At 45.6% G+C, this 11,795-nt stretch overlaps 1 protein-coding gene across 1 annotated transcript in view; it reads right to left on the reverse strand.

Annotated features, from left to right (window-relative positions):
* RBMS2 (RNA binding motif single stranded interacting protein 2) overlaps positions 1-8,673 on the reverse strand; it is an 87,252-nt gene extending 78,579 nt beyond the window's left edge. Inside the window, exons 1-2 of the mRNA XM_083427802.1 lie at positions 8,512-8,673; positions 261-452 (exon numbers count right to left, since the gene is read on the reverse strand). The gene's annotated coding sequence lies outside the window, so the exon portion shown is untranslated. The remainder of the gene's footprint in view (positions 1-260; positions 453-8,511) is intronic.
* Positions 8,674-11,795: the final 3,122 nt, after the last annotated feature.

Below are 11,795 nucleotides of genomic sequence, written 5' to 3' on the forward strand. Positions count from 1 at the left end.
AAGGAGTTCCTACTGCCGTACCTTACAGACACAAACATCAGAATCCTCTTCCCACCTATGAAGAGCATCCGTATACAATCAGTAGTCCTGAAACATGAAGTCTAGGACATGCTAATGGGAATATATATAGAAACCTCATCCATCCCTTCATTCACACCTCTTTTCCTTATGGCATACGCTGTCCCCAAGTCCCACTGCCTTTAGTCAGGTGACCCATCTTCAAAGCTCTTGCAGTCATGTGGAGGAGTCCACCAACTCACCATTCAGGTAGAACTGTATGAAAGGTAGGGCAACAGAAGGATCATCTTTCATTTGCTTCTTCCTCCACCTTCCCCTCGTTTTCTTGACAAACTGAGATGAATGGGCCCTTGCCATCTTTGAATTCCTTGTTATGGATGTGGCCCCTTTCAACAGCAGGAATCCTTTGCTGGATCCAGACCTTGAACCTTCAACTGTAACAAAAAGGTGCTTTGATTTATTATTAGTGTTGTTGTTGTTGTTGATATATAAACCACCTTTCGGTACAGAGTAAACCACCAGGTAGTTTCCAGTATAATATTTAAATACACAATACAGTGGTACCTCGCAAGACGAAATTAATTCATTCCGCGAGTCTCTTCGTCTAGCAGTTTTTTCGTCTTGCGAAGCAACCCTATTAGCGGCTTAGCAGATTAGCGCTATTAGCGGTTTAGCGGCTATTAGCGGCTATTAGCGGCTATTAAAGGCTTAAGGGATTAGCGGATTAGCTGCTAAAAGGCTATTAGCGGTTTAGCAGCTTAGAAAAAGAGGGTGGGGAGCGAAAAAAAATCTCAAGACTCGCAAGACATTTTCGTCTTGTGAATCAAGCCCATAGGGAAATTCGTCCTGCGAAGCGCATCGAAAAACGGAAAACCCTTTCGTCTAGCGGGTTTTCCGTCTTGCGAGGCATTCGTCTTGCGGGGTACCACTGTACAAATAAAATGAAACCATAAAATGCTAATAAACTGAAATTCAATATAAAAAGCAGTATATCAGCCAAACAAAGGTACCAGACACCAGTTAAACCATAAATCTCTCCAAAGGCTTGAGAGAGCAGGTATGCTTTAAGACAAAAAAATTAATAATTGGTAGACGTCCAAGGGCAGAGACTTTCTCAGCTGGGGTGTTACTACAAAGAAGGCCTTATCCTGTGATCTTTGCATAGTGTGATCTAGTGGCAGCATTCTGCACTAGCTGCAGTTTCTGGACCATCAAAAAAACACAAAAAAGGACCATATAGATAGAGCATATTACCAGTAATCAAGATGTGAGGATTCTATACCTGAAGAAGTGTCTCCACCCCCATCGTTCTGCCCGGACACTGAGGTCCAGTTCTGAGGGCCTTCTGGCGGTTACCTCACTGCGAGAAGCAAAGTTACAGGGAACCAGGTAGAGGGCCTTCTCGGTTGTGGCACCCACCCTGTGGAACATCCTCCCATCAGATGTCAAGGGAATAAACAACTACCTGACGTTTAGAAGCCATCTGAAGGCAGCCCTGTTTAGGGAAATTTTTAATGGCTGATGTTTTAATGTATTTTTAATCTCTTGTTGGAAGCCACCCAGAGTGACTGGGGAAACCCAGCCAGATGGGTGGGGTATAATTTATTATTATTATTATTATTATTATTATTATTATTATTATTATTCAGTACTGCAGTGTCATAGGCTGGTTGGACGCAGAGGAATGGCAGGAGGAACCAACTGGAGAACTACCACTGGAAGAAGGCTCAAAGCCCAGGAAGTGATGGTGGGACAATTATGAGTGGTCAAAGGGAGAAGACCAGAAAGAGGAGGTGTTGGAAGCTGAATAGGTAACAGGGCTTAGTGAGCGGAGAGAGTCTGTGGCAGAGAGAAGTCCAGAATCAAAGGTAGAAGCTGAAGCAGGAGGAAGGCGGCCAAGAAGCAGAGATGAGGCAGGCTGCTGAAGAGTCACAATTATCTCCCCACCCCGCACTGCGACAAGCTCCCCTGCACCGCTTGTCTCTCAGAACCAGAAGAGATGTAAAAAGGGCGGAGGAGAGGTTGGCTGCATACAGGCGCAGTCTCAGATTGCTTGGGGGAAGCCCTGGAGAAGAGGGAACGTAGATGGCTGTGAGGAGATGGGGACTCTCAGTCTCTGCAATGAATTTTCATGGAGTGAGACCACCGGGAATGAGCTGCTGTGCTCCTTAGGCCTGACACTCAGCCAGCTCTCTGCAGATCGTGTTTTTGCTAATAAAGAGTTAACTTTGAACTGTGCGATTGCTGGCTGGCATGCTCCTGCAGCCAGGCTTTGAGGAAGGGCCGTAGCTCAGTGCTAGAGCACCTGGCTTAGATGCAGAAGGTCCTAGATTCATTCCCCAGCATCTCCCGGGAAGGCTTGGCATGTCCCTAGTCTGAAACCCTAGCAAGCTACAACTAGTCTATATAGACGATACTGTGGTGGATGGACTAATGGTCTGAGTAGCAGATGGCCACTTCCTAGGTTTCTGTGCCGATGCAGAAGCAGTCATAGTTGGAGAATCAGAAACAACTGGCAAAAGTCAAAGTGATGGATCTAGGAGCTGTTAAGTGAACATATCAGACGACACAGTGCTTCTTCAAACAGCTCTTGTTTATTCACAGGCTGGAACAGAACTGAACTGGAGGGTTCAGCCAGCCTGCTTATATAGAGCTCCACTACAATGCAACAGTAACCACTTTCTGTAACTAGCCAATCACTGAACGTCACTTTCAATCCCTTATTTGCATATGTGGACCTGGGTGAAAATTATCCACAGTATCCCCCTGCTGGCCCAGGGTGAGAACTTCAGTACATAACAGGAGCATCTCAGTAATACATAGAATGCCAATGGCAAAGGTAATTCCATACCCTCCAACATTCCTCCGATGAAAATAGGGACGTCCGATTCAATTATTATTTTTATTCTTTCATTTTTTTACTTTACTTTCCTTTATTATTTTTTTATACCCCACCCATCTGACTGGGTTGCCCCAGCCACTCTGAGCAGCTTCCAGCATATACAAAAAACACAATAAAACATTAAAGATCAAAAACTTCCCTATACAGAGCTGTCTTCAGATGTCGTCTAAAGGTTGTATAGTTGCTTATCTCCTTGGCTCAGGCGTCACATAACTTCATACCCTCCGGCATTTCTCTGATGAAAATAGGGACATCCTAAGGAAAAGTGGGGGGACGCGGGTGGCGCTGTGGGTTAAACCACAGAGCCTAGGACTTGCCAATCAGAAGGTTGGCGGTTCGAATCCCCGCAACTGGGTGAGCTCCTGTTGCTCTGTCCCTGCTCCTGCCAACCTAGCAGTTCGAAAGCATGTCAAAGTGCAAGTAGATAAATACTGGTAGGTACCACTCTGGCGGGAAGGTAAACGGCGTTTCCGTGCGCTGCTCTGGCCACATGACCCAGAAGCTGTACACCGGCTCCCTCGGCCAATAAAGCGAGATGAGTGCCGCAACCCCAGAGTCGGCCACGACTGGGCCTAATGGTCAGGGGTCCCTTTACATTTACCTAAGGAAAAGTGGGACGTTTCGGGATCAAATCAGAAACCAAGACGGCTTCTGTAAATCCAGGACCATCCCTGGAAAATAGGGACATTTGTAGGCTCTGCAGTTCAGGATACAAAACTGCAGGGAGTGGTGGTGGAGGTAGTTGTAATCTCAATGAAAGAATAAGCAGGGTGAAGCTCCCTTCTCCCCAAAGGGCCTTAATATTTCTAACTTCTGAAGAAATTAGGAGCTGCCTGGCTGGTTCAGACCAAAAGTCCATCTACTCCCTCATTCTGCTTCTCACAATGGCCAATCGGATGCCTCTGGAAAGCCCATATAAGCCGGGCAGGAAGGTAATATAATATCAATGAGAACCACTGCTATCTACAAAGCAACAACAGAGCATTCCTCCGCTTAGCACCACCCTCAAGGAGAGGTGGTGCAGGCCACGTGGAAAATGCGTTCCCAATTCTTCATGGGGAAAGCCATGAGAAAAAGCAGAGAGGGGGTAGAATATCACCCCATAACTTATCCCCTGCAGCACAACTCTCCTTTGTGTCATGCTGTATTACTGGAGACAGCTGGCATCACGTGCTTCTCAAGGAGCTGCACAGAAGAGGGGATTTCTAGCTTTGGTGCCATCCTGACGGAGAGGCGCATATCAACAGAAGTGCGGCCCGGTGGAATCTGGAACCGGAAGAGCTCTGCCTCGGTCTCCCATCTGCGAAATAGGAATGACAATGGCCTACTCCTTAGGCTTCGCTATCCAAATCTTGGGACTGTGTGCTCCTTTCCAGACCAGGCCCTAACCAGCCCCGGCTATCAGCACCTTCCTTGAGTGTCTTAACTTGGCTGGTACAGTGGTACCTCAGGTTACATACGCTTCAGGTTACAGACTCCGCTAACCCAGAAATAGTACCTTGGATTTCAGGATGAGAACTGAAATCATGCTCCGGCGGCGCAGCAGGAGCAGGAGGCCCCATTAGCTAAAGTGGTGCTTCAGGTTAAGAACAGTTTCAGGTTAAGAATGGACCTCCGGAACGAATTAAGTACTTAACCCGAGGTACCACTGTAATGCCTTTTGATTGGCTCGATGGAGATGCATGTGGAGTGTGCATCCGTAACTCTCTGACGTTTGTACGGCTGGAACGCAGGCAAAAGGTTTGGTTAAGAAGGAGGTCAGCTCAATCTACTCCCATTTCCATTACGTGAGCAGGACACTCTAAAAAAGATTTATCTTTATTTCATTATGTCGCAAAGTCCATGCACCCTTGCTTGTGCGTGACTCTGAGCGACCCCTTGAAAGCTTTCCTTGGTTTTTATGAGCACAACTTCTTCTAAAGGAATTCTGAGTTTGTTTATTTACTAGGGTACTTCCAGATGGGGGGGCTTCCTATCACAAACAGGTTGTTCAGATATTACTAGCAGGTCGTTAGAAACAAGTTTTTTTTTAACTTAAGAAAAATAATTATCAGATTTTCCACAGAAATGGGTGAATCTGGATTAAATGGGAGGATGTGACAGGATTAAATTTGGATGCCAACAGCATTGTGTGGATGCTGTGAAAAACTTTTATGCACACAGAGCACCAGTTCCATATTAAGCACCCGGTTTGAAGCACACCCAGCACTTCCTTTGGAGCAGTGTTTCCCAAACATGGGTCTCTGGCTGCTTTTGGACTACAATTCCCATCATCCTTGACCACTGGTCTTGCTAGCTAGGGATGATGGGAGTTGTAGTCCAACAACAGCTGGAGACCCAAGTTTGGGAAACACTGATTTTAGAGATTAGTCTGCTTGGGGCTCCCAATGGCAGTCCACCCATGCTCCGCTTAGCTTTACAGAGCTAAGCAAGGGGATTAAGAATTAACTATCTCATATTAGACTGTCATCTGATCAAGATCTGGGACAGTGTCTTACACTGTTCGTACAAGTGAAAGGTGAGAGGGACACAACCAAAGCTCCCCTGAAATAACGCACAGGCATAGACCCACAACATCATTGCCAGCGTCAGAAATAGGGTTGCCAACTTTGAAACCAGCCACGTTTTTTTCAGAGCGGCTTGACGGTACACACATTCGCAGGTGATCATGTTAGTAAAAAGCTTCATCTACTGATTTGTGCTCTTTTAAAACACAGGAGCAGGCCAGGGTATTTTTCTTCTGCTTCTCAACAGTCAACAACACTAGCTCCCTAAAATTATATCCTAAAAGCATAGTGGAAAGATACCCTTCCATCATTATTTAATTGCTAGAATTGCAAGTACAGTGGTACCTCGGGTTACATACGCTTCAGGTTAAGGACTCCACTAACCCAGAAACAGTACCTCGGGTTAAGAACTTTGCTTCAGGATGAGAACAGAAACTGTGCTCCAGCAACGTGGCAGCAGCAGGAGGACCCACTAGCAAAAGTGGTGCTTCAGGTTAAGAACAGTTTCAGGTTCAGGACGGACCTCCAGGACGAATTAAGTACAGTGGTACCTCGGGTTACATATGCTTCAGGTTACATACGCTTCAGATTACAGACTCCGCTAACCCAGAAATAGTACCTCAGGTTAAGAACTTTGCTTCAGGATGAGAACAGAAATCGTGCTCTGGCGGCGCGGCAGCAGCGGGAGGCCCCATAAACTAAAGTGGTGCTTCAGGTTAAGAACCGTTTCAGGTTAAGAACAGACCTCTGGAACAAATTAAGTACGTAACCAGAGGTACCACTGTACTTAACCTGAGGTACCACTGTAATTGGCAATTAGTCTGCATTGAAAGGATATGAGAGGATCCTTACCCACTTCAAGCCTACTGGACTCCTCACCTACCTGCATGAAGGTTTTGATCCCCCTTAACAGAAGCCAGATGCCAGGCAGAAATTCAACAGATGCAGTTTTTCCTACCGTGAAGTCACATAGGCCTCCTCCACCATAGCCTCCTCCACCTAGCATCCCACCAGAAGGATCCCCTGCTCATTGCCTTCCCTGCCTTGCCTTCCAACAATATCACACCCTCTACGCTTTCTTTGCCCTTTGCTGTTCCCAAGCAGCACAGAAGCACTCCCTTCTACTGCTGCAGCAGCAAAATGCTTCCCTTACAGCTGTCAGGCCCAGACCTTGAAAAGGCTCCAGTCGTTTTTTTAAAGAATTGCACACAAATGGGAAATTTTCAGCATACACTGCTTTTCCCATTCACATGCAATAGTAGCGGGAGAATTTCCAGAACCAGGCAAGACGCTGCCTTCTGCGCAACTCTTACAGATACCGGATCCTTCAGGAGTTTGACAATGCAACCTTGTCATTGCCCTAGGTTAGCCTCCCCGCAATCTACAGATGTTTTGGACTACAACTCCCATCAGCCCCTGCATCGTATGGCCATGCTGGCTTGGGTGTTGCAGGTCAAAACATCTGCAGGTTGGGGAAGGTACGTTTCTGAGCACAATTCAAAGTGTTGGTGTTGACCTTGAAAGCCCTAAATGGCCTCGGCCCAGTATACCTGAGGGAGCGTCTCCACCCCCATCATTTACCCCAGACATTGAGGTCCAACTCCGAGGGCCTTCTGGCGGTTCCCTCCCTGCGAGAAGTGAGGTTACAGGGAACCAGGCAGAGGGCCTTCTCGGTGGTGGCACCTGTCCTGTGGAACGCCCTCCCATCAGATGTCAAGGAAATAAACAACTGTCTGACTTTTAGGAGATATCTGAAGGCAGACCTGTTTAGGGATGTTTTTAATGTTTGATGTTTTATTCTGCTTTGGTGCTCTGTTGGGAGCCAGCCAGAGTGCCTGGGGAAACCCAGCCAGATGGGCAGGGTATACCGTATTTTTTGCTCTATAAGACTTTTTCCCTCCTAAAAATTAAGGGGAAATGTATGTGCGTCTTATGGAGTGAATGCAGGCTGCACAGCTATCCCAGAAGCCAGAACAGCAAGAGGGATTGCTGCTTTCACTGTGCAGCAATCCCTCTTGCTGTTCTGGCTTCTGAGATTCTGAATATTTTTTTTCTTGTTTTCCTCCTCCAAAAACTAGGTGCGTCTTGTGGTCTGGTGCGTCTTATAGAGCGAAAAATACGGTAAACATTAATGATATTATTAATGATATTATTATTATTATTATTATTATTATTATTAAGGTTGCTCCAGGTAGCTCCCTCTGGTTGCCTAGCGGGCCTGAATGATGTAGTCTGTGCGGAGGGAATTTTACAAAAAAGTAAAATTGACATTAGTTGCTCTATCTGGTTTCCACTGGCCCTGCCCAGTATTGACACTAGGCCTCAGGCCAGAAATGGTTCCTCACCTCATCCACCCTTGCGAGAGAGCTCGTTCTTTCACTTCTCTTTGTGATGGTAGCATTGTCAAGTAAAAAAATAATTTTAAAAGCATCAGCAGCCTGCTGTTTTTGGCTTAGTTCAAAGTTGGGGAAACTGTGGCTCTGCATCATTGCTGCCCACTGGCCATGCCGGCTGAAACAATGGAGGCTGAGAGCCCAATAACTTCCAGAGGACCACATGTTCTTTGGTTTGGGTCACTGGCTGGTTAGAGGGAATGGCTTAAAAAAAATATCTTTCTTTGAGGGCCAGTTGCCATGAAAGCAAGAGGAACACCTGTCCTCTCACAAACAGCCTATTTTATTTCTGCCCCCCCCCCCCAAGCGTTGCACCTTGATAAATAGGTTGCAATGGCTCTGGGCCTCTTCAGATATGCTAATTTTTGATTTCACGCCAGGTAAATCTTAAAGAGGGCATTATTGGGTTGTTTTTGTTTTTATTATGTATGCTGTGTTTTTATATTGTGATTTTATGTTGTGGGTAAAGGGCAGTATACTGCTACTACTACTACTACTAATAATAATGGTGATAATAATAGTAATAATAATAATAATAATAATGGTGGTGGCAGCGGCCCGGTTTTTATGGGGTAAGTGAAAACAGAAGTATCCTAAGCCAGAAAGAGAGACACAAGTCACAATGCAGAGAACTCGTGAGTAGAGAGCATAAATCATAGGGTTGCAGAAGAAACTATTATAGTCTACTCACCTATCGACTCACCAGTAGGGCAGATAAAGATGCTTTGCTGTGCATGAAGTTATATCTTCAAATCTCGTCCCAAAGCCCATACATTTACAGCAAACAGAACCTGTGACAATATTTTGCGGGTGCCGTGCAGGAAGGTGCAGATGCCCATTCTGTGATTGCTGAGTAACACTTTGCTCCGTTTAGTACACCTTACATAACTCTATTTTCACTAGCGCCTACTAGTGACTGTAACTACTCTTAACTTTACAACTACCAGATCCCATAAATTGCAAGCAGGCCTAGTTCTCTCCACAAGAGGATCCACCTTCTGGGTGAGATGGAAAACCTGGCTTGAATTTGGAAAGGCAGCCATCTTGGTGAATTCAGTAGAAGCTCAAACAATATTTCTTTCGACGTACATAGTAATTCCAAAGTTTTATGTACAGCCTTTCCATACCCTCCAACATTTCTCTGATGAAAATACAGACGTCCCATTCCGTAATCATAATTTTACTATTATACCCCACACATCTTATCTGGTTGCCCCAGCCACTCTGGGCAGCTTCCAATATATATAAAAACATAATAAAACATTAAACTTCCCTATACAGGATTGCCTTCAAACGGCTTGGGGGTTGGATAACTCCATAACCTCCAACATTTCTCCAATGAAAATAGGGACATCTGAAGGAAAAAGCAGGACTTGCCAGGATCAAATCAGAAACCGGGACAGCTTCTCTAAATCAGGGGTGTCCCTGGAAAATAGGCACACTTGGAGGGTCTGCCTTTCTGCAGAGCTTTACAAAAATACAAGATAAAATACTGCACAAAATTAGAAACGAGGATGTTAAAAGGTAAAAATATATTTGAAAGCCCGGGAGAATGTTTTGAACAGACTATTTGCCTAGCACACACAAAAATTACAATGTTGGTGCCATGGCGACCTCCCTTGGGAGGTCAATCCATAAACAGGGTGCCACAAATACGGCATCGTGAGTAAAAATGGTTGGATCCTTCCCATTTCTTATCCAGCCCATTTCTTTGATCAGCTTTGGGTTAGACATTTCAAAAAAAAAATGTGCCTAATAACACTCTACCCCCTCAAAGAGGGACAGGCTTAACTCAACGCAGCCTTGTACTGTATAGGGTACTTTTTAAATATCTAATGTTTTATTATGTTTTTATAGATTTTGGAGTGGCTGGGACAACCCAGTCAGATGGGCAGAGTATAAATAGTTAAGTTAAATTATTATTATTATTATTATTATTAGTGCTTTTTCTGGGGGTACGCAGGGGTACGCATACCCCTAAACATTTTTAAAGAAAAAAAGCACTGATTATTTTTATTGAGAAGGCCCCTACTTTCATCAGAGAAATGTTGGAGGGTATGGATGCTCGATCACTGAGCTATTGCTCTTTACTTTCAGAAAAGAGAAACAGAGCGAAGGAAGGAATCTTATTATTTTTAAAGAGAATGCTAGGTTGAAGCCTAAATAGAGCCATGCGCTCCATCCTGAGGAGTCTGTGCTCTCTCACCCCTGTATTTTAAGGTCTGCTTGCAACTGCTGGGCGTTGATGGAAGTGCTCTCTGGGCAAGCTGATATCGTTTCTTTTCTCTAGCGTTAACTGATTATTTCACATGACCCAGAGCTGAGCTCCGGCACAGACAACAAAGTCCCAGGCCTGACTGCAACCCTGGCAAGCCCTTGCTTTGAGGCAGTGTCGTCTTTGCTAACCGGAGGAGGTCAGAAGGAGCCCCCCTCCCTTCTCCATGGAAGTAAAAAACTGCCTCATCCGAGTGGAAAAGGGTGGGATCCAGCACTGGGGAAACAGCCAGGCTGGAGAGGCCTTTGCTGGCGTCACAGCCTCTGGGTTTTCCAGCTGGCAAGACCCGACCGTAACTGCAGATGTGCTGGATGCCAGCCCAACTATCCGCGAGGGAGGGGGCAAAATGGTTGAGAAATATGTGGCCAGCTTGTTTTGGCGGAATGACAGTTTCTGTCCTAGGCTGGGGGAAGGGTATGAGAGGGCCTTGCTTTGCAGCGACCCCAAATGGCTAATTTCAGGGATTGTAGTCCTTGGGGCATTGGAGAAGCAGAGCCTGCCTTCTAGTGCATGTTTAAAGGAAGCGTGCAAAACAACACCATCGCTATATGGTGTTCTTTAATCATTCTGCACAGCTCCAAACCTGAGTTTACTCTGGTTATAAGAATCCAGTCCAGGAGTTACCTGTTGCTCTCTTAAAGTATGCCATTGCTTGTCTAAATGTACTTAGAGCCAGACAGGAAAGACTGATGTGATGCAAACTGTCTCAAACCCTCCAAGTGTCCCTATTTTCCAGGGACAGTCCTGGATTTACAGAAGCTGGCCTGGTTTCTGATTTGGTTAAAGATGCTGTATTACAGAAAGTGAACTTCTTTTGCGCAGAAATCGCCACTTGCGATATAGGTTGCCATACATCCAGATTTTCCTGGACCTTAAAGGGATTCCTCCCCGGACACTGTTCCCAACGGCCGAATCCTGGGGAAATCCGGACGTATGGCAACCCTAAATTTGAGCCCAGAATGTCCCGCTTTTTATTAGCACATCCCTATTTTCTTCAGAGAAATGTTAGAGGGTATGGAGTACAGGATCAGGTTTAAGGTGCTGGTTTTAACCTTTAAAGCCCTATACGGCCTAGGACCCTCGTACCTACGGGAGCACCTCTCCTGGTATGTCCCACAGAACTTACGGTCTGCAAATAAAAACATCCTGAAGATCCCAGGCCACAGAGAGGTTAGGCTGGCCTCAACTAGAGCCAGGGCTTTCTCGGCCGCGGCTTCAACCTGGTGGAACGCTCTGTCACAAGAGACTAGGGCCCTGCGGGACCTGACATCCTTCCGCAGGGCCTGTAAGACAGAGCTGTTCCACCAGGCCTTTGGTCAGGGCGCAGCCTGACCCCCTCCTCCGGCAATCTGCACAGAATTTTGCTTAATGGTTGCCATCAATTTGATTTTAATTATTTTTTATAATGAAAGGTTTTTAGAATGTTGGATTATTTTGATTGTTGTTAGCCGCCCCGAGCCCAGCTTCAGCTGGGGAGGGCGGGGTATAAATAGAATTTATTATTATTATTATTATTATTATTATTATTATTATTTATGCGACCTCCAAGCCCCATAAAAAACAACTTTAAAAATTAAAAATAGCACAGAATCAGCAAGCCTTGTCTTTGGATAGGGGGGTGGGCACCTGATGCAAGGGTTTAAAAGCAGCAGTTCTTAGAGAGAATGCAGGTTTATATGGGAGAAGGTGGTTTCCTACCC

The sequence above is a fragment of the Podarcis tiliguerta genome (genome assembly GCF_965153285.1).
Source record: "Podarcis tiliguerta genome assembly, chromosome: 2".
NCBI lineage: Eukaryota > Metazoa > Chordata > Lepidosauria > Squamata > Lacertidae > Podarcis > Podarcis tiliguerta.